The 19,468-nt window shown below is 44.9% G+C and overlaps 1 protein-coding gene and 1 long non-coding RNA gene across 2 annotated transcripts in view; both read right to left on the minus strand.

Annotated features, from left to right (window-relative positions):
- l(2)k09022 (HEAT repeat containing 1 homolog l(2)k09022) overlaps window positions 1–19,468 on the minus strand; it is a 127,586-nt gene that overhangs the window by 92,542 nt on the left and 15,576 nt on the right. The window lies entirely within an intron of this gene.
- On the minus strand, window positions 16,713–18,268 carry LOC146178430 (uncharacterized). Its single transcript, XR_014700600.1, has 3 exons — window positions 18,069–18,268; window positions 17,811–17,985; window positions 16,713–17,712 (listed from the first exon to the last, which is right to left on the minus strand). It is a non-coding gene; the product is annotated as an uncharacterized LOC146178430 (long non-coding RNA).

Here is a 19,468-nt window from a genome sequence, read left to right on the forward strand (position 1 = left end):
AGCGATGGCTATCGTCTGCTACCTGCACAGCAAAAATGGCGCCTGGCGCGGCATGGTTGGGCGCCATGTTTGCACCATGAGTTAGCGAGTCCGTTGTGGTCGGTGGCAGCATCTCCTACGCAATGCGAAGCGCGTTTCCCACGGCGAAACAGGGATTACACAGACAGCAATACAAAATACAATACAATCTTTACCGTGCAGTAAAGATTCATAGCGCACTCGGAGTGAGCTTCATTTCCTAAATGGTTGTCCAAGAGAAGGGCGGTACTCCGCAACCGAACTTTGCGCCAATGATTCGAAAACGTTTATATGGTTTCAGGGCAGATTGGAGAGGTTTCGAACAATGAACCTTTTTCCAGTAATGTACCCCCCTTGCTGCCGCCAGGCGAAGTGCGATTGAAAGGACGGGTTAAACGAAAAGTTGTTCAGAAATTCGTTCCAATAGTGGGGTGGGCTCATTTTCCAGACTGTAGTTGAGTGCAGGGCTGGCCTCGCCTAGCACGTGCACAGACGCGTGAGTCATCTGCGGAAATGGTTCTGACACACTTATTCGGCACCCCCTGTACCCCCTGTTAGACCATGGCAATGGAAGAACAAAGGTGGCGAACCTGGTGGTCTCTTCTCTACTGAGGCAAACTCTCGAAGTCAGCTTCTCTGCACAGTAAAAAACCCCTCACCATGGCGACCAATCCTGTTTTGAGGGCCGAAGTTGGGTGCAGTGCAGGAGATGTCCATGTGATAATAATGGTCACATCCGTTTCCCGCACCCCTCTGCCTTTTGTTGCTGCCACAATTATGGTATTAAGAGGCCATTGGTGAAGTCAGTTCCTCGCAAGTGCCATTCATATTCCCTCTCCCGCCTGTATACTTCCTACTCGTTTTCAAAAGCGAATTAATTCTGCTAGCCAGGTTCGTGCATGATATCAGGCTTGACAAAGAAGTTTTCTGCGCTGCACCCAGCTTCTGCCCCCCAAACAGGTTTGGCAGCCATGACAAAGGGGTTTTTGCTGTGCAGAGAAGCTGACTTCCAGAGTTTTGCAAAGGGTCTATCAGTTCAGGCGTTCAGTCGTGTCCGACTCTTCGTGACCCTATGGACCATGTCACGCCACGCTTTCCGGTCTCTCACTATCTTCTTAACATCACATAGCTTCATCTGCAATGCCTCGAGAATGCCATCTAACCATCGCGTTCGCTGCCTACCCCTTCTCCGGCGACCCTCAACCTTTCCCAACATCAAATATTTCTCCAGCGACTCCTCTCTTCTCATCAGATGACCAAAGTACCTGAGCTTTAACTTTAGAATTTGACCCTCCAATGAGCAGTCAGGGTTTATGGTCGACAATATCGACTGATTTGATCTTCTGGCAGTCCAAGGAACTCTTAAGAGTCTTCGCCAGCACCACAATTCAAACGCGTCAATTCTTCGGCGGTCAGCCTTTTTCACAGTCCAACTCTCGCATCCATACATCACAACTGGAAAGACCATAGCACGGGTTATACGGATCTTGGTTGGCAGACTAATGTCTCTGCTCTTTACTAGGGGGTCAAGGCTAACCATTGCTCTCTTTCCCAGAAGCAGGCGTCTCCTAATTTCATGGCTGCAGTCTCCTTCCGAGGTAATCTTGGCGCCCAAGAACAGAAAATCTGTCACAGCTTCCACTTCTTGTCCATTGATGCTCCAGGACTTGATAGGGCAAGACGCCATGATCTTCGTCTTTTTAATGTTCAGTTTAAGCCCAAACTTCTCACTCTCTTCTTGTACGCGCATCAGAAGTCTCTTGAGTTCCACTTCACTTTCTGCCATTAAAGTGGTATCATCCGCATATCTAAGGTTGTTGATACGTTTTCCAGCAATCTTCACTCCAGCTGAAGACTCGTCCAGACCGGCCTTTCTCATGATGCACTCTGCATATAGGTTAAATAGGCAGGGCGACAGTATGCAGCCTTGCCTCACCCCTTTCTCAATCGGAAACCAATCAGTAAGACCATGCCCAGTTCTGACTGTGGCCTCTTGCCCTTCATAAAGGTTCCTGAGGAGACAGATGAGGTGAATTGGAACTCCCATCTCTTGGAGAGCTTGCCACAATCTGCTGTGATCTATGCAGTCAAACGCTTTCGCATAATCAATAAAGCAGAAGTAAATGGGTTTCTGGAACTCTTTTGCTTTTTCCATGATCCAGCGAAGGTTGGCAATTTGGTCTCTAGTTCCTCTGCCCTTGCGAAACCCAGCTTGCACGTCCGGAAGCTCCCGATCCACATACTGCTGCAGCCTACCTTGCAGGATTTTTAACATCACCTTGCTAGCATGCGAAATAAGCGCGATCGTGCGGTAGTTGGAACAATCTTTGGCATTGCCTTTCTTTGGAATGGGGATGTAAACTGACCTCCTCCAATCCTGTGGCCACTGCAGGGTTGTCCAAATCTTTTGACATAAAGTATGCAGTGTGTTAACAGCGTCGTGGTCGAGGTTTTGAAGCAACTCAGCTGGAATACCATCAATTCCGCTAGCTTTGTTCTTAGCAAGGCTGGCTAAGGCCCATTCAACTTCACTCTTCAGGATGCCCGGCTCGAGATCAGTAATCACAACCGGCTTATGTTGGGTTTGCACATCCGGGTCCTTCTTGTACAGTTCTTCTGTGTATTCCTGCCACCTCTTCTTTATCTCTGAGGCTTCAGTGAGGTCCTTGCCTCGTTTGTCTTTTATCACGCCCAGCTTAGCACAGAAGCTTCCTTTGATATCTTTGATTGTCTTATACAGAGCTCTTGTGTTCCTTAATTGGCTGTTGTCCTCAACTGCTTGACACTGTATGTTCAGGAAGGCATTCTTATCTCTCCTTGCTATTTTCTGAAAATCCGCATTGAGAACCTTGTATCTTTCTCTTTCCCCCATACCTTTTGCCATCCTCCTTTCCTCAGCTATTTGCAAAGCCTCTTCAGATAACCAGTTTGCTTTTTTGCATTTCTTTTGCTTTGGAACTACCTTAGTAGCAACTTCTTGTATTATATCACGAACATCAGTCCACATCTCTTCGGGCTCTTTGTCTTCTAGATCTAATTCTTGAAATCGATTCCTCACTTCCACAGCATATTCTAATGGAATCTGATCCAGATCATACCTGAAAGGCCTTCTAGTTTTCTGCGTTTTCCTCAATCGAAGCTTAATTTTGGCAGCAAGAAGCTGATGATCGGTGCCACAATCGGCCCCAGGCCTTGTTTTTACTGCTTGTATAGCGCTTCTCCATCTCTGCCGGCAAATAATATAATCGATCTGATTCCTGTACAGACCGTCCGGTGAAATCCATGTGTACAGGCGCCTCTTGTGCTGTTGAAAATGAGTATTCGCTATGGTCAGGTTGTTTTCTTGACAGAACTCTACTAGCCTCTGCCCAGCTTCATTTGGCTCACCAAGACCGAACTTGCCTGTAATTCCGGGTATTTCTTCACTCCCGACCTTAGCATTCCAGTCTCCTATGAGAAAAACGACGTCTGATGATGGGGTGCGGTCTAAAAGGCATTGTAGGTCCGCATAAAATCTCTCAACGTCAGATTCTTCAGCAGCAGTGGTCGGTGCATAGACTTGGATAACTGTTATGTTGAAAGGGTGACCTTGGATCCGAAGTGAAATCATTCGGTCGTTTTTGGGGTTGTACCCTAGCACTGCTTTGCCCATTCTTCTGTTTACTATGAGAGCGACCCCATTCCTTCTCTTGGATTCGTGCCCACAATAAAAGACATAATGGTCGCCGGAGTTAAATTCTCCCATTCCGGTCCACTTGAGTTCGCTGATACCCAAGATATCAATGTTCAATCTGTCCATTTCTCGCTTGACGATATCCAGTTTACCTTGCGTCATAGATCTTACATTCCATGTTGCTATGTGATATATCTCCTTGCAACATCGGACTTTCCGGTCGCTTCCCGACACATCCACAACTGAGCGTCCTTTTGGCTTTAGCCCAGCCGCTTCATTCGTCCTGGAGCTACTAGGAATCGCCCTTTGTTCATCCCCAGTAACATGTGGGACGCCTTCCAACCTGGGGGGCTCATCTTCCGGCGCCATATCGATAATGGTATTGTGACTGGCCATAGGGTTTTCTTGGCAGGAAATACTGGAGTGGGTTGCCATTACCTTCTCCAGTGAATCACATTTTGTCAAAACTCTCTGCCGTGACCTGTCTATCTTGGGTGGCCCTACACAGCAGAGCTCACGACTTCATCGAGTTTCGCAAGCCCCTCCGCCACGACAAGGCAGTGATCCATGAAGGGGAAAGGGTCTATACAATACCTCTATTTGGAAGGCCTAGAAGATGGTAGCACTCCACACAATTCATGTGCAGCAGTTTGGGGCATTAATGAAACGAGAGAGGTTGTTTCCTGGAAAAGCTGTGCAGAAAAGTTCCACCCTTATTTTCGCGTGGAATCCTTGAAAAATGGCTGCCGAGGAGGCATCGCGCATGAGCAGTAGCGCTACTTGAGAAAGGTTCATTTTTAACATAAACAATTTTAACATGAACTCGTGTGAAGTTATTCGTTCAAACCTGCAAAAAAAAGTAATATACAAAAGTTCACAGTACTGTTAGAATATGCATCAAATTTTGTGGGCTGGTTGAAATCTTTCTCACCTGAGTAGATTAAAAAATTCGTTCAGTTCGATCGCAATTAGGGAACAACAGTGGACTGAAGCATGGGTGCTATGCATGCCCAGGGAAGGGAGAGATGGGCGGAAGGCCAAAACAGCAAAGGGAGGATGTTTTGGCGAATAAAAACAAGCATAAAAAGAGCACAAGCCAGTCAGTTTGCACTAAGCTGCACAGGTTCCACGAAAACCGCTTCCGTTTTGGAAACGAACTCCAAACGAAAGCGTGGATGAAGGGAGATGCTATTGACCCCCGGACTGGTCAAGCAAGAAATGTCAAGTGCTTTCCCTCCAGCTGGGTTTAGTGACAGGCCGCGAAGATGTTCGCGCTAGGTGTGGCAACCGTTCTTCCCAGAAAGGGTGTCTCTCCCTGCGGGTACCGCAGGCGCGCAGCCTGCGAGGAGGTGACCATTAAGTTAGCCGATTGTTCGGGAGAGGGTCATGAAGAGGAAAGTTGGAGGAGGAGGTCGGTAAGCTTGAGGCGGGTGAGGACAAAACCTCCTTTCCTTCCCTTTCCTGCTTCCTTTGGTTAGTTTGGCAGCCATCGTATCGCGGAGCAGTTTGCAGTGATGTTTGCAGTGACCTCGGATCGCCGGTCTCTTACACCGATTGGCACGGCGCACCAACACTCGTGCGGCACAATTGTCAGTTACACTGTGAAGACAAGATGCCCTCGCGTCTTCTACCCTGGATTTGGAGACCCTTGGACACCATTCCAGCACAGAAGCCTATGTTTCAAGAATTATGGAGGTACGTGAAGGACTTAGTGCGACCCCACATTCAGTGCAGCCACGTAGTCAACGGATTCAACCCTTTCATCGACCGCCGCACGATAATGTTCCTGCAGCCTCCTCCCAGCATTAGTGTGTGCTCTGGATGCCGCGAGGTGCCGGCCAAATCCTTCTTGCTGCCTTGCGGACACGCCCTGTGTAATCGATGCCTGGAATCACCCGCCCAAGCGACAATAGACGCCTTCCTGAACACGTGTCCTGAGGACCATGTCCGGTTCCAGAAGCACGAGATCGTACCAATCGCGTTTACCTCGGAGCTGCTCCACGAATTGCGCGTATTCTGCTTCAACGTCGATTACGGCTGTGATTTGGCAGCCCAGCTGCGGTATATGATGTCGCATTACCTTTATGAATGCCCCTTCAATCCTAAGATGTGCCTCGACTGCCGAGAATACATCCCGGAGTGTTTTTTCAATGACCATTACACGTACTTCTGCGGAGGATACGCTACACGACCTTGATTACCAGGTTGTATTTTCGATTGTTGGCGCTATTTGGATATCGACGACGAGACTATAGCTCTAGGACGTGTCACAACAGAAGTGTGCGAACGTTTGGACTTTGCACCGGTAGAGACAAGATGACTCGCTCTGCGTTGGACGGATTGGATGGAAGGACCAACAGCCTTGAAAGTCGATTTAGGACCAGTCCCGACGAGGCAACCAGACTCTCCCTTATTCAGCTAGCGACTTCACTACAATAATCTTCAGGCGATATCGACGTCACATTTCATTTCTTGTGACCCGCTTCAAGATGAAGAAAATAAAGGCCTTGTTATTTCCTACAGTCAGGCTCTCTTTTCTATTCTCGCCCAGATATTGCGCAATCGCTGAGCACACGAGCGGAACGTAGTTGAAACGCGGTTTAAATATAATTGGGTATCGATCCTTTAATCGATTGCGCGTTTCGGTTATTACCTATGAATAGACTGAAATCCTCACAAGGAAAGACATCGCGTGCTCACGCCTGGAGAAACAAAGATATCGCGGATCGTCGTTGGAAAAAAAAAAAAAAAAAATGCCCACGATTGCGTTATTTCCTAATGCGAAATTTGAGCGCACCTCATCAGCTGTTTCAATTTTTTGGTAGGTTGAGGTAAACAATTCGAACAAGACACGTATGTACAATTAGACAGTTTTCTTATTTTTCACACATATTCTTTTAAGAAACTTTACTAACAGTTCTTGACTGTTATGAAGGAAGCTTTGTTGATCGGGAGGTCGCGGGAGGCGGCGCGTGGGCCCAGGAACGTTGCGCGGCGAAGTTAAGTCAACGTGGCTCTGCGTTTCGGTTTTAGATGCACGCACCGTGATCCTCTGACGCCAAACCGGCGCTTCGGCAACCGATGTGCGCCGTGCCGGTTTCGACCGGCGGCGGCGTGGTGCTCGTCTTTAGTCGGCAATGTGGAAACCGAAATCGAATCCTTCCATGGCGGTACTTCGTTGAAATTTTAGGCTTTTCACACAAAGGGCTGATAGCACAGCATATATAGGATTTTAAAAAGAATCTAGACCGACTGCGATTCCAAGCCGACCACAAAAATAGAAGTCCACGCGCAGTGGACATGCACGCAGAAATAATTATTTTATTGGGGTTCAACTCAAAGCATGTTTCAAATTTGCAAATATAATCTCCGATGCACTATCCACTTCAATGAATAGAAGCAGGCGTTGACGCCAGTATGCCAAGCGCTTTTTTTTTTTTTTTTTTTTTATCGGAAAGAGCCAAAGTGTACGACGGGAGGTAATTGCTTCGAGATGTCAGTGTGCACCTGTCTTTGGTCACGGCGATTACCAACTTGGAACCACGGACGCTCGACGGAGGCTCGGGGGAGCGCTCGTTCCGTCCCCGTCTTGCCTTCCTGCCACACATGTCTTTCCGGCGAGCAGCTCTGTACTGTATTCACGGTGTTTGAATGCATGCAGCTGTCATTTCTGATGACAGTAGGCGCGTTTTGTGTCCTCCCGTTTCCCCACGTGCGCGTAATTCGCTATGCTCATGTATGCACACAGCTTGAAGGCTCCGCCTTCTAGAATACGCGTCCGCGAGCCATATTATTGCCCGACGAGTGAAAAACCGAGTCTTTCTTAAAATCACCGGTTTATTCCGGATCAACAGAAAAGTAATAAATAGAAAAGAAACAACATAGGACAAAACTGCGCTGAAAATATGCCATCGAGTTGCGCGACAATGGACTATCAAGAATAAAACGAAACAAGGGTTAGGGCTTCACCGCGGCAACACAAAACACACTGCGGCGCGAATAGGGCGAGTAATAGGGCCAAAGCGTTAACGACGGTACAAAACCATTGCTTCTCGCGTGGCAGCAACTCGCGCTAATACTCCTGCTATTTTTGTAGGCACTGCTTCCGTCTCCTTCTGGCATGACCCCGCTCCGCCGTTCGTGTACGTACAGTCTTTGTCAAAAATATACAGTCCAAGGGGTTCACTTCTAAGCACTCTAACTAGGCTCCTGGAAGCAATGCTAGTATATGAAGTTAATCATAGAAAACAGTGACGACTAGATTTCCCGTGTACGGGACTTATACCCTAGTCACACGGTCATTTTCAAAGGCGATTGAGTCGATAGCCTTCGAGATTTTCAATCGCGATCGAACTGGAAGGGATTGTGCCGCTGCTACACGGCAAAACTCGAAGTCTATTGAAATAGTTATGGTGTTTGGCGCCAAACTTTTGTGGCGCTAGTATCGTTGCTTTCGGTTTTGCTTAAAGAACTAAAATCTCTCTATAAATGCAAAATAAAATGTAACTGCTTCCTTTTTTTAGTAACTGCAGGTGTTTAGTTGTTATTCAAAGACAAATGTGTGTGTGTGTGTGTGTGTTTTTTTTTTTAACTCGCTGGCGTTTACACGGCCGTGCTTTTCATTGCGTTTGCATTTCTCGGCGGCGCATGTTACAGGGGTAGAGTATAGACCTTGGGTAGAGTGTGCATAAATTATTTGCTTTAAAAAGAGCTATGTTTTTTTTTAATTATTACAGATATTAATATTTTACCTCGTAATTTAAAGATATAAAATAACGCTTGTTCACATTTTTGTATCGTAAGCGCGCTGTGCACGTGTGTGCGTGATGCTTCTCGATTCAGCGCTAGCAACCTTGCGGACGTTCGAGGGCCTTCGAGATACAAGCGTTTAGGGGTAGATCGGCTGGAAACGCTGATTGGCCCAGTCATATATGACGTCACAAACTACGTCATGGGTCACGTGATATTTTATGATGTCATGTCCGGATGTAGGGCGCACGTGTTTTCCCTAGACTGTCCCTGGATTCCCCATGCTTTTCAGATCCGGGCTCGGCAGCATGGCCGACGGTGACACGGTGTCGGCGGCGCGCCGCAAGCAAACGGCAGCTGCCTAGTCGATGGCCGTCGGCGGAGAGGCACGAGGCCTAGCTTGCATGCAGTGCGGACACTGTGGAAACGGCAGCGACGTCAAATAACATATGCACGCTTCGAGCCGCGAAGAGGTTTCCGAACCAGCTTGTCGCACCACACGAATTGCCGGGGAAATCACAGTTTAACTGCTTTTCCTTTATCTAGATCTGTGTGAGACCTTTCGGCGACAAAAACAATCGAGGTTCGCCAACGCAGTGTGACCTGTTCGTAGGCTGGCCGGGCGAATTTTCCAGTGACAACTGCACACCATGTTTGCGGTGATTCCGCTCTTCTGCACATTTCGTATATTTGCAACACGTTTCCTTGCAAAATAGCTTTCTCGGTGCGATGTCTTTCAGGCGCGCAGGCTGTCGGCAACGGTCGTCCGTCCCGTTGCCACGCGTCCCGATATAATTCGGTCTTTTTCTAAGCGAAATAGTTCATTATGAATTGTTTTAACCAGAAATGCGCTCGGTGACCGCTCTTATTGGCTAAAAAGGGCCTAATTTCCTCACTCCAAACTAATGCGCCGGCGAATGCAAATGATGCGGGCCGGCAACACCGCGGCGCCGGCGATATTATAAGCACATCCTAGCTGCAATAACTAGCTAGTCGATGACTGTAGGGGGCAAAAAAAAAAGAAAAAGCTTTGAGGACAAAGGGAATAGAGATGCGTACTAGGTCATTCGACTCTACAAATTTTTTAGGTCAGAATTGTGGTGCTGGGAGTGATATGTTGATTAGGAAAAAAAAAAAAAACTAAATAAGCTGTAGTATTAAAGGATGACCTCTCACTGTTTTGGTTACCCTGTTGTTAAAAACAATTAGGCGCCTAATGAATACCCTATTCTCATTTGGGCTATGATTATTATAAAACTATGTAAGTCATTTCACATTGATCAGGGCTTGTTTTAGATTAAGTTTAATAAAGCAAATCCCTATCTTGCACTTGGAGCATAATGCCTTCATACCTCAAATAAAGTTGATGGAGCATATCATAAAGTCGCAATTATTACAACCGGATTTCAGATCATTCAGCCTCAGGATTTCAGGCCAACAAGAAGAAATGTTGTACTACATTGTTACTAAGGAGGTCATGTTATATATGGGTAACTATAGGAGCATTATAAGATGTGTTTTTTTAAGTAGTACAGAACTGTGCGTAGCCTTTAGAAAACATGAAAATATTGCAGCGTATATATCACATGAAGAGTAATGGCATTGTATGTTTTCTAAGTGTCAGCATATGTTTGCTGTCAAATTGAGATCCATGTGATGCATGCATCTTTTAATGACTTAGTGCTTGTTCTAATGCAACGCATGGACCATTTCAGCTTGTCATGCCTTCGCATGTCTAATATGTAATAAGCAGCATCTTACGTCTTCTGCATTTCTTTCACAGCAACAAGTTTTGCATCCGTCATATGTGTCAATTGTGATTTTTAACTGGACCTGTAGCCTGAAACAGACTGCTGACTGCCATCACAAATTTGTTTGTTATATATTCAAACGCTGCATTTATTTTTGTTCATAAAAACATTGAAATGCTTTAATAACTTTCATTGCCTTGAGTAAATGTTTGTCATTCGTTACATTGATTGCTTGCAGTCCAGAAATTCTTTACATTCTTATTTGGCTATACCTTACACTTATAAACACATTTAAAGTTATATATGTGCTACACTATTTTTCCTTCCATTTAGTATCTCTTTCACACAACCTCAGAGTTTAAAGACAATTATTTATCAAACAGCACTTGTGAATATATCTAAGTGGACACTTTTTTAATTGCACAATGATGACATAATGCAATGAAGAATAAGTTAATGTGGTCCACCACTTCAGTTTGCAAAAAACTTATGAAAGAGAAAGGTAGCATGCACTATAGCCAATTTTTAACAAAATTTTCTGGGCATATGCCGCCTTTTATGCATCTAATATGTCAACAGCAAAAAAAAAAAAAAACCCTTTCTTATACATTACTAAGGTGCAAAGATGAGTAAAACAAGTATTTGCTGAATTTCGGGCTGTCCAGACATTGTGGGATTGCTTTTCAGGATATAAAAAGGCATTTTTTTAGCATAAAGGAGGGGTTAGAAACCTTGCGGGCCCTATAGGGGTGTGAGGACTGCACTGGGTGCAGTGCTCAGGAAAGTGTGGCTGGGAATGGGGGGGGGGGGGGGGGGGGGGAGAGGGTGGTAATGCAAAGAGTGCAGTTAGAGAAATATATGCAAGGCAATTCACATGCTGCAATACTGTGGGCCTTAAGTTCTTTTCCTCAAGAGAATGCTTTCTCTCTTTTGTTGCTGTAAGAGAAGGTTATTGTTAAAATAAGAGATATAAGTCAGTCCATCATGAAATCGAACCTGACGACCCCCACTATCACTCCGCTGCTGAAGACCACTTTGAGACTAAATGTATTCTGTTAGCAAGGCATCACTGCTCATTGGTACCTTTTTTATTTGCAAGGAGGCTACGGTAGTCTGTGCCATTGCTTTTTTATGTTGCTTGCACCTATAGCATGCAATACCTGAAGTAGTAAATGCTGCACAATTTCATTTGCAGACAAAGCACCTATACCTTGACAAAGTAGTGGCAAAGATGGATGATTTAAAGCTCTTTCTCAAAGATGATGTGTGGCCACAGTGTGCAAGGCTATTGAGCAGAAATTCATAAAATCAAATGAGCTCAGAATATCAGTAGACAGGCACCAGAAGTTCAAAAAGAGTATGGTAGGAGAATGTGTCTGAGGTTCAGGGTTTTCATTGCAGGAAGAAAATAAAAGGGGCGATGCTTGACTGCACTGGTAGATTTTATGCCGAGCTCTGCATTAAATCAAAAGCGATTTTAGAAGCCGCAGAACATATCTGGTCCTGAAGTGAAGAGATTTCTTTATTCTACTGAGGGACCTCTCAAGCCTTAAAGTATGTATTCCGAAGCTTACATCCTTCTACAACAAGCTGTCTGATAGAACACATTTCATCAAAATGCCTTGGCTGAGGAGACACCTCAAATTAAAGTGGCAAGCATTGGACTCGAAGAGGCCAACGGTTGGGCAGCATTGGAGTTCCCCAGATTGAGATTTTCTAGAGCCTCTCCCAGCCTGCAACTATTCCTAATATATGAGTGTCTGTTGTATCCTGTGAGAGGAGGAGGCTGTGTCCTGTGAGGAAGAGGACCTATGATGGGTCAGTGGACGCTTTCAGATCTGGCATTATCATCTCTCGTAGGTGAGCTGGCAAAAAACATTGATTTTGACAAATCGAGTAGCAGCTTTGAAGCCTTAAAGACCGGAAAATGAAAATGTTGGCATGTCGGTTTTTTTTTTTTTGCTTTATGCTCTTTAGATCAATACCAGCTTTCAAAACAAGATTTATAATATCTGAAATTAGTTGCTCAAAGCAAGATGACTTCAGTGTTTCCCACTTTTTGTACACAAGCGATTTCTATAATTGATCGAGGGGTATGCTTATTTCATTTGTGCGGCAGGATTAATTATGCACTTGTCCCTCTGCAAAATTTGTCTTTTACAGCGCAGTTGTTGAAGGCCTCAATTATGACTGCTTGTTTGTTTTGTAACTTCAGTTCTCTTCTGTGTGTTCGAGTTGTCCTTTCACTATTAGCATGCTTACTTCTCAAATGACATTTCTACGCCCATATTTGCATGTGAACGCTCAGTCTAACATTCTAGCTGGTTGGTATTTACTTTATTCGTTGTCACTGTGGCCGATGTAATTGCAGTTGTCTTGTGCATGTTCAAAGCTTTCAACAGTCCTTATGGAGAGTTTGTGGAAGCATAAAAAATATGAACTACAATACAGCACATTGGCCAGTTCTCAAGGCTTTTGCTGGCACTGCGCTATGCCTGATGTAAACGAAATTGTTCACAATGGCACCGTGTTATAATCCTGGTCGCATCTGCCAGTTTGCCACTTTTTAGTTACTGTACGTGTTACCAAGTATTTCTACATGCTCAAAGTTTGCAATTCTTGTGGTTTTTATATGCCCTTTTATTTGAGTGGTCCCAATCTAGAAATTCATCTGTCAAAAACCTCTACTTAATTCTTCACAAATGCACCTTTCTTAAGAAAAGAAAAAATATGACATATGCCCCTCGTAATATAGCTATTATCAGTTGTGGGGTATGCTTGTTACGTTGAAGTCTTAAGAAATGAAGGAAAAAAAATGCCTCGGCTTGCACAATGTTGTGCGATACAAAAAACGAACTTCCCCAATCGAAGAAAGCCTTGACGACAAAGTAGTTGATGGTATTGCGCTCAGGTGTGTTCATGAAGAAGGGGGGGGGGGGGGGGGGGGCAGTTGCCCCGCATTATTGCACCGGATGTCGCAGACCTACGCCATTGTGGGTTAGAAATGGAGTGCTTTCATGGGATACCGAGGAACGAATACAACAGGTCATGGAGACTGCAAACATGCGCCTTATCTGCACTTGTGCCCTCGTTTTTGTGTTCTTTCTGAGTTGTAAACCATCAACAGGTAGCAAGGCTCGCATGCAACGGGTACCTTATACGCATGAACGTTGATCCCAGTTGGATTCCAGTTGGGGATCCATTGTTATCCAACTGGTATGAACTGGAAGTTTGTTCCTTAAACCAGTTACACCAGTTAGGATTTTTGCCTGGGTTGTTTCAAAGTAATGTAGAAATGTCAGTGTTGTTCAAATTACTGCCTATGAAGCAACACAATTTTACAAAAAAACAATGGTTGTGAGCCACCTCATGCATTTATTTTTCCGTTTTGAAAATGTTTCAAGCTACAATACTTGCCATGTCACTTTGCGTAAAAGAAGCTCTAGCTTTTTACAGGAATGGTTTTAGAGTGTGCTAAAGAAAGAAAGTGTAAAGAAAGATGGAATAGTGACATGTGGCCTGTTTTATGCATGATGTTTGTGTGCCGCACATGAAGTGAAAAGATATCTCTGTTGGTTAACGGCTTTGCACTCAGTGGATTAGTCATGCAGTGTTGCATGACAGACCACTGAAGGCCCAATACATCCTACAAAAGACTAAAAACGAGGAAACATGACAATGAAGTTGAAGGCCCATGATCTGCCAGGAAACAATGGGGTGGCTCTGAGAAGGACTTTTATATTGACAGTAGTAAGGATGGCAGTCCTCTGCTTTGTGGCTCTTCACTTCGCAGTGACAACACTGGTGTATACTGCACTAACACCTACTGTAGTTTTGCCCATGCTGTCAGTTATTCTGAGAGCTGCGGCGGTGAGCATCAGCCAGTGCTCTAAGTTTCAAGTGTTCATTTGTAAAAGATGTGTTCTAGATCCTGCTAAAGAGTCTTGTATTATCCAATTGAGTTTCCAGAATTTACACTTTCTCTAGAAGCCCTCATTCCATTTAGGCATCTTTTCATTCTTTCCAATTAGAATTTTTAGTCCTAATTGAATTTCCATAATCAAATGTCTTCCAGTTTCCAGATGACCTCCCAGCTGGAATAAGTACTTAGTCCCAACTGCATAGTTTTAACTCTCTATAAAGAAGCAATTTATTTTTATTATGGGCTGCTAAGTTATGGTCATCTTACGGATTAGAATTGATATTCCTAATGAACATCCAAACTGAATGGACAATTGTTATGCATGGTGAAACTGGAATTCAAACTACATTTCAATGATGCATTGTGTGTGCGCTGGCTAAGATGTTAAAGGAAGCTGGTGCATTTTGCTCCCTAGTAAAAATACACCCAAACATATTAGATTTCAATAGGCTTTGCAGTTAAAAATTTTGCAACTAATTTCAATGTCCAATCTGGAGTCAATGATTTCAATTCGAGCATATTAGATAGTCTCGAGAGCTAAATTAAATGTTTCAGAGAGCAACTCATGCACTTAGGTCCTGGACCCATTTACAAAGGAGTAGCTGCAGAGTAGGATAAAAAAATTTACACATTATTTAAAAAAAAGTGCAAGAATTAGAGACCCTATGTCTAGAATATCTATTAATGCGAAAGTATTACTTCGCTATGTTTATTTATTGTAAGTACCTACAGCGCCCACGAGGCATTATTGTAGGGGGGATACAACTACATACAATAACACATGCAAAGAAGATATAAGGAAACTTGTTAGCATGGTAACACAACACACTGATAGAACACTAAATGAATTCTCAAGTAGTATAAGTGATAACATAAAATACATTAACACAGCGCTGGCAAACGCACAGATTTCACAGATTTCTGTCCGCAGACCACGTCCGCAGAACGTGTCTGCAAAATCATGTCCGCAGCAGTTGTGAGTAATTGAGAAGTGGTGGAGGTTAATGAGTGATGTCAATCGACGGAGGGTGATGTAATGTTGCAGTAGCATCCGTTCTTTTGCATTGCTCCAATGCAGATTCTGCAGTGCTCTTTAACTTTGCAACATTTCTGATTTTACAACCCTAAAAAGTGTATTCATAGCTGTTTTCACAATTTCAGCAATACCTGTTTAAGTTCATTCAGTGAGACCATTAGATTGTGTTTTATTGATTGCAGGTTGCACCAAGTGTGAAAGTGCGGGAGAAACCAGAGGTTGGAGTTTTGAGTTAAAAACGGAGTGGCTCTAAATTGCAGCAGTGCCATCGAGCAAAGAAAGCTTTTATTGTCCCGCCAAGAAAAATAGGAAACATGCAACAAGTGGCATTCATAGTTAAAGATAATTATACTGTATTCTGCACGGAGGTGTCATGTCGTAAACCGGCAGTCAATATCTGTTATGTAAGAAACACACATTTAATTTACTGAGAATTATCATTTTATTGATATATGCTCTTGTGGTGCTTGCCCACATAAAACTGCAATACCTTATCTGTGGGGACTTGCATAATTAAAGGCAAGGACAGTACCACATCAAGGTAAAGCTCACTCATTGAAGAAATCTTTTTTTTTTTTTTGCAGTGTTGTTTATATGAATTTCCTATCTCAAATGAAAAAAAATCACACAAGACTTATGCGAGTTTCTACAAGGTCAATATTTTTATTATAGATCGGTAGCCATCTCTTACATCATTTTCTTATTTCATACTCAAAATAAAATAGTTTTTCTGTGTTTATTTCTTCATGAAATTGGACCAGGCAAACGATTTTTCAAGTAAATAATTTCAATGTAAAACAGTCTCATTGAGATCAAAGCCAGTAATAAACACACTATTATCAGCATACATGATGAGCTGAGCACTGTTGTCAATATGAATTATGTCATTTATGTACAAATTCAGCAAAAGTGTGCCTAATACTCTTCATTGAGGTACTAAACAAAATATATAAAGGATGATTTGTTACTGTTCATCTGATTCCTTGAATGGGACTTGATTCAATTATTTTCAATACCTTTGCGAGTGCTGGTAATTAAAAAAAATATCTCTACGAACGTGTGCTCCATGCTCTAGCAGATTTCATAGAGTTCCCCGATAGAATATTGAGCTTTTATATTAGCATTGCATGACATGTTAATTGGATGTGAAGCATGTTTGATGTTCACAAATGCATGCCATTTCCATAATTTCGACTCCCTTAATTGTACGAAATGTTGGCACAGAGCTGAACTGTTGCCATTGAATTGGACTCCAAATTGTTGACTGGGGGCCAATATCCAGTTGGAAATGGTCATTTCCGATTTTGATTTGGCCTCAACTGTTTTGTTAAACTTGGAACAAAGCCATACTGCCGCGGTGCAATCCATCGCTACGTACGTGGTTCGGCTAGAGCAGCTCTTTAGACACAGTGACAGACACAGAGACCATTTTTATTTAAGAAACAGCCAACAAAAGTGAACTGAAAACATGGCAACTGCTCACCCCATACATGGTTACTATACAAAGGCACACTGCACTTGAACCTTGTCTAGGACGCCTAGCGCGTAGGATGCTTTCGTGAAAAAAAAAAAAAAAAAAAGAAAAAAAAAACGGCGTTGTACATGGCATCGAATCCAGGTGCGTACACTTCTGCCTTTTCCCGTGCTCTCGAGTTAAGTGATCCTTGGATGGCGACTATAACCTTCGAAATGTGATGCATTTATAAAAAAAAAAAATACACAGCGGCACAAAGCCGCGGTGTATATTGTAGCCTATCGCGAGGCCTAGTTTGTCGTCTCTGCAGCACTGGAGAGAACGACTCTGGCCAAGTGCTAGCTGCAGCAGCTGTGGAATGCACGAGGTAAGTGAGAATTAAGCAGTACAGTACTTTATGAAGCAATATTCAAGACGATTATGCAGTTGTTATATAAAATGTCGATACTTCCATTAACATCGCTGAACAAAGCCGCAGAATACTCTAGCTGTTAAGCCTGTTGTGTGGGCTTAGTTAGCGTTCGTCGCGGCAGTAGAGTGACGCTTGCCACGTGTTCTGCAGCTGCTGCACGAAGACTCGGAAGAATGCGTGAGGGAAGCAGGTAATAAGCACTGTAGCACTTTATTAAATCAAATTTGACACGATTAAGCATGCGTGTATTTACGTATAGCCTGGTAAAGAGGCCTAGCGCGCAAGTTATTTTGGTGGCCGCGACGATTGATACGAAGCCACGTGCAACGTAGAGAGGGAAGAGGAGTACGGGAGGTGCAGGTGTGCGGTCTGCCAGGAAACATTGGGGCGGCCCTGAAAAGGGCCGTTTGGATGCGCAGCGACGTGACGGCGTGGCGAACACAACGCCCTGCACTCGTCCGTGGCCCTTTGCCGTGCACCGTCAACAGCGGTGCACTACGTCGTACACAGTGCCATGGTTATATGCTGCCCTGGATGCTGTCGCGATGCTTCTACTGTAGACATTTACGAGGGTTGCGGCGATGATCTTGGAGAGCTGATCGATGCCGCGATCCCTGACATGGGCTGCTGCGTACAAAGAAAATCCTCGGTCTCTTCGCAGCATACAGGAAACGGTGCTGTAAAAGAGTAGAAAAAGTTGCATTATGAACATAGCGATTTGATGAATGCGCAACATATTACAAAACCTTCGACAAAGAAATCTGCGTTTTTGTACCTCAATCAGGGTTGAGAATGCGCACGGCAGACGTGCGCCTCAGCATAGCAGTCAGGCAGCGCTTAGTTGCCGACGGCGGATGTTTTCGTGGAGGTCTCCATAGCCGTGGCCGATTTTTTTTTTTTTTTTTTAACACGAGGAGCGTCCATGCCACGAGCTGCTGCTGCACGAGGTCCTGGAAGCACGTGGGGAGAGACAAGCGACACAGTACTTATAAATAAGCAAAATGAGAGACAATTCTGCGCAATTTATACTTACCTTGACGGTGCTTGCGATCTCCCGCAGGTCGTCGCCATTATCAACGTCATTCCGCCCAACGTACAGCACGGATCGGCGTGCCGAAAGCGCATTGACGTAAACGCGCAGGCCCGCCATCGTCGAGCACCTCGGTGACCGAACGCGCCGGTGTCATGCAGCAGCGAGATCCACGAACCGAATGCCGGAATCGCGCGCGTTGCCAGAGCGGGGGCTCCTAGCGATTCCCTAGAGCGTCTAGGGACGAAAAAAAACAAGCAAACCCAGTTTTTGTCTACGTCACGTCCGGTTAAGCATTCAGCCCGACGCAAAAAACGTCACGCCAGGCCGCGGCGTGTCCACCAATCAGCGTTTCCAGCCGATCTACCCCTAAACGCTTCTTTCGAGATCTCGATAGTGTTCTGGGCTGCTCCGCTGACTCGATAGACTATCGACTCAATGGTCATTGAAAACGCCCGTGTGGCAGCTTTCGAAGGCCTTCGAGTCGATAGGCAGTCGCTTCGAGGGCCTTCGAAATGCCCGTGTGACAGCGGTATTAGAGCGCTGCAGATACGTAACGAGCCTTGTTACGAGGTTTAGAAGTAAAACCCTTGGGCCGCATATTTTTGGCGAAGACTGTACATCCCTCGGCCTGTGACGCTCCCTGGCCGCCCTTCGCTGGTCGGCCGCCCGGCGAAAAGCCCCGAGCCTCGCTTCCGACGCCCTTATCTATGCTCGGTTTCGCGCCGATAACATGCCGCCCCCGCTCCAGGCAGCTCGCTCATGCGTACTCGCACTGTCCGGGCAAACACCAACACGAACAGGAAAAAGCGCGCGTGGTTTGAAAACTAAAAGGGGCTGTGGGGCCCCACAAGCTTATTGTGAGGAAACAGGTATACAGGGGCTGACTGGTACACGATGCGGCACCAAAGGGTCGTTTGAGCTTCAGGGGCTCAGAAGAGGCGCCATTTTGTAAGCTGGAGTTACAACTGAGCGCTTGACCCCTCAACGACAGTTTTCTTGTTTTATAAACAACCTTGAGCGATTGTTCCCACTGCATACGTGTGTCCCGTATGCACGTGTGTGGAAGAGGAAACGTAGTGGAAGGCAGAGGTTCGGAACGCAGTGACTACAGTGCTGCTTGCATGTTTGCTTGGTAGTAGTGATTATTTTATTGAATAATCAAACACAAGGAAGGAAAAGAGTGCTGCCGGGCGCGGCAACTGCTATCTAAAATCGGAAGCATTCAGCTGCGCTGCGCCCGGCGTGAAAGAAAATGGGATGTGGAGAGGATAGCGAGGGGAAGTACAGATGGGAGCGATATCAAGAAAGGACATGGGGAGCTCTGCCTATTATTTACAAAAAAAAAAACAAAAAAAGGACAACTAGTTTGCGTCGCTCGCAGACAAGTGTCCGAGCACTGA

This window comes from Amblyomma maculatum, chromosome 9 (genome assembly GCF_055883805.1).
Source record: "Amblyomma maculatum isolate TAMU_Amacu chromosome 9, ASM5588380v1, whole genome shotgun sequence".
Taxonomy (NCBI): domain Eukaryota; kingdom Metazoa; phylum Arthropoda; class Arachnida; order Ixodida; family Ixodidae; genus Amblyomma; species Amblyomma maculatum.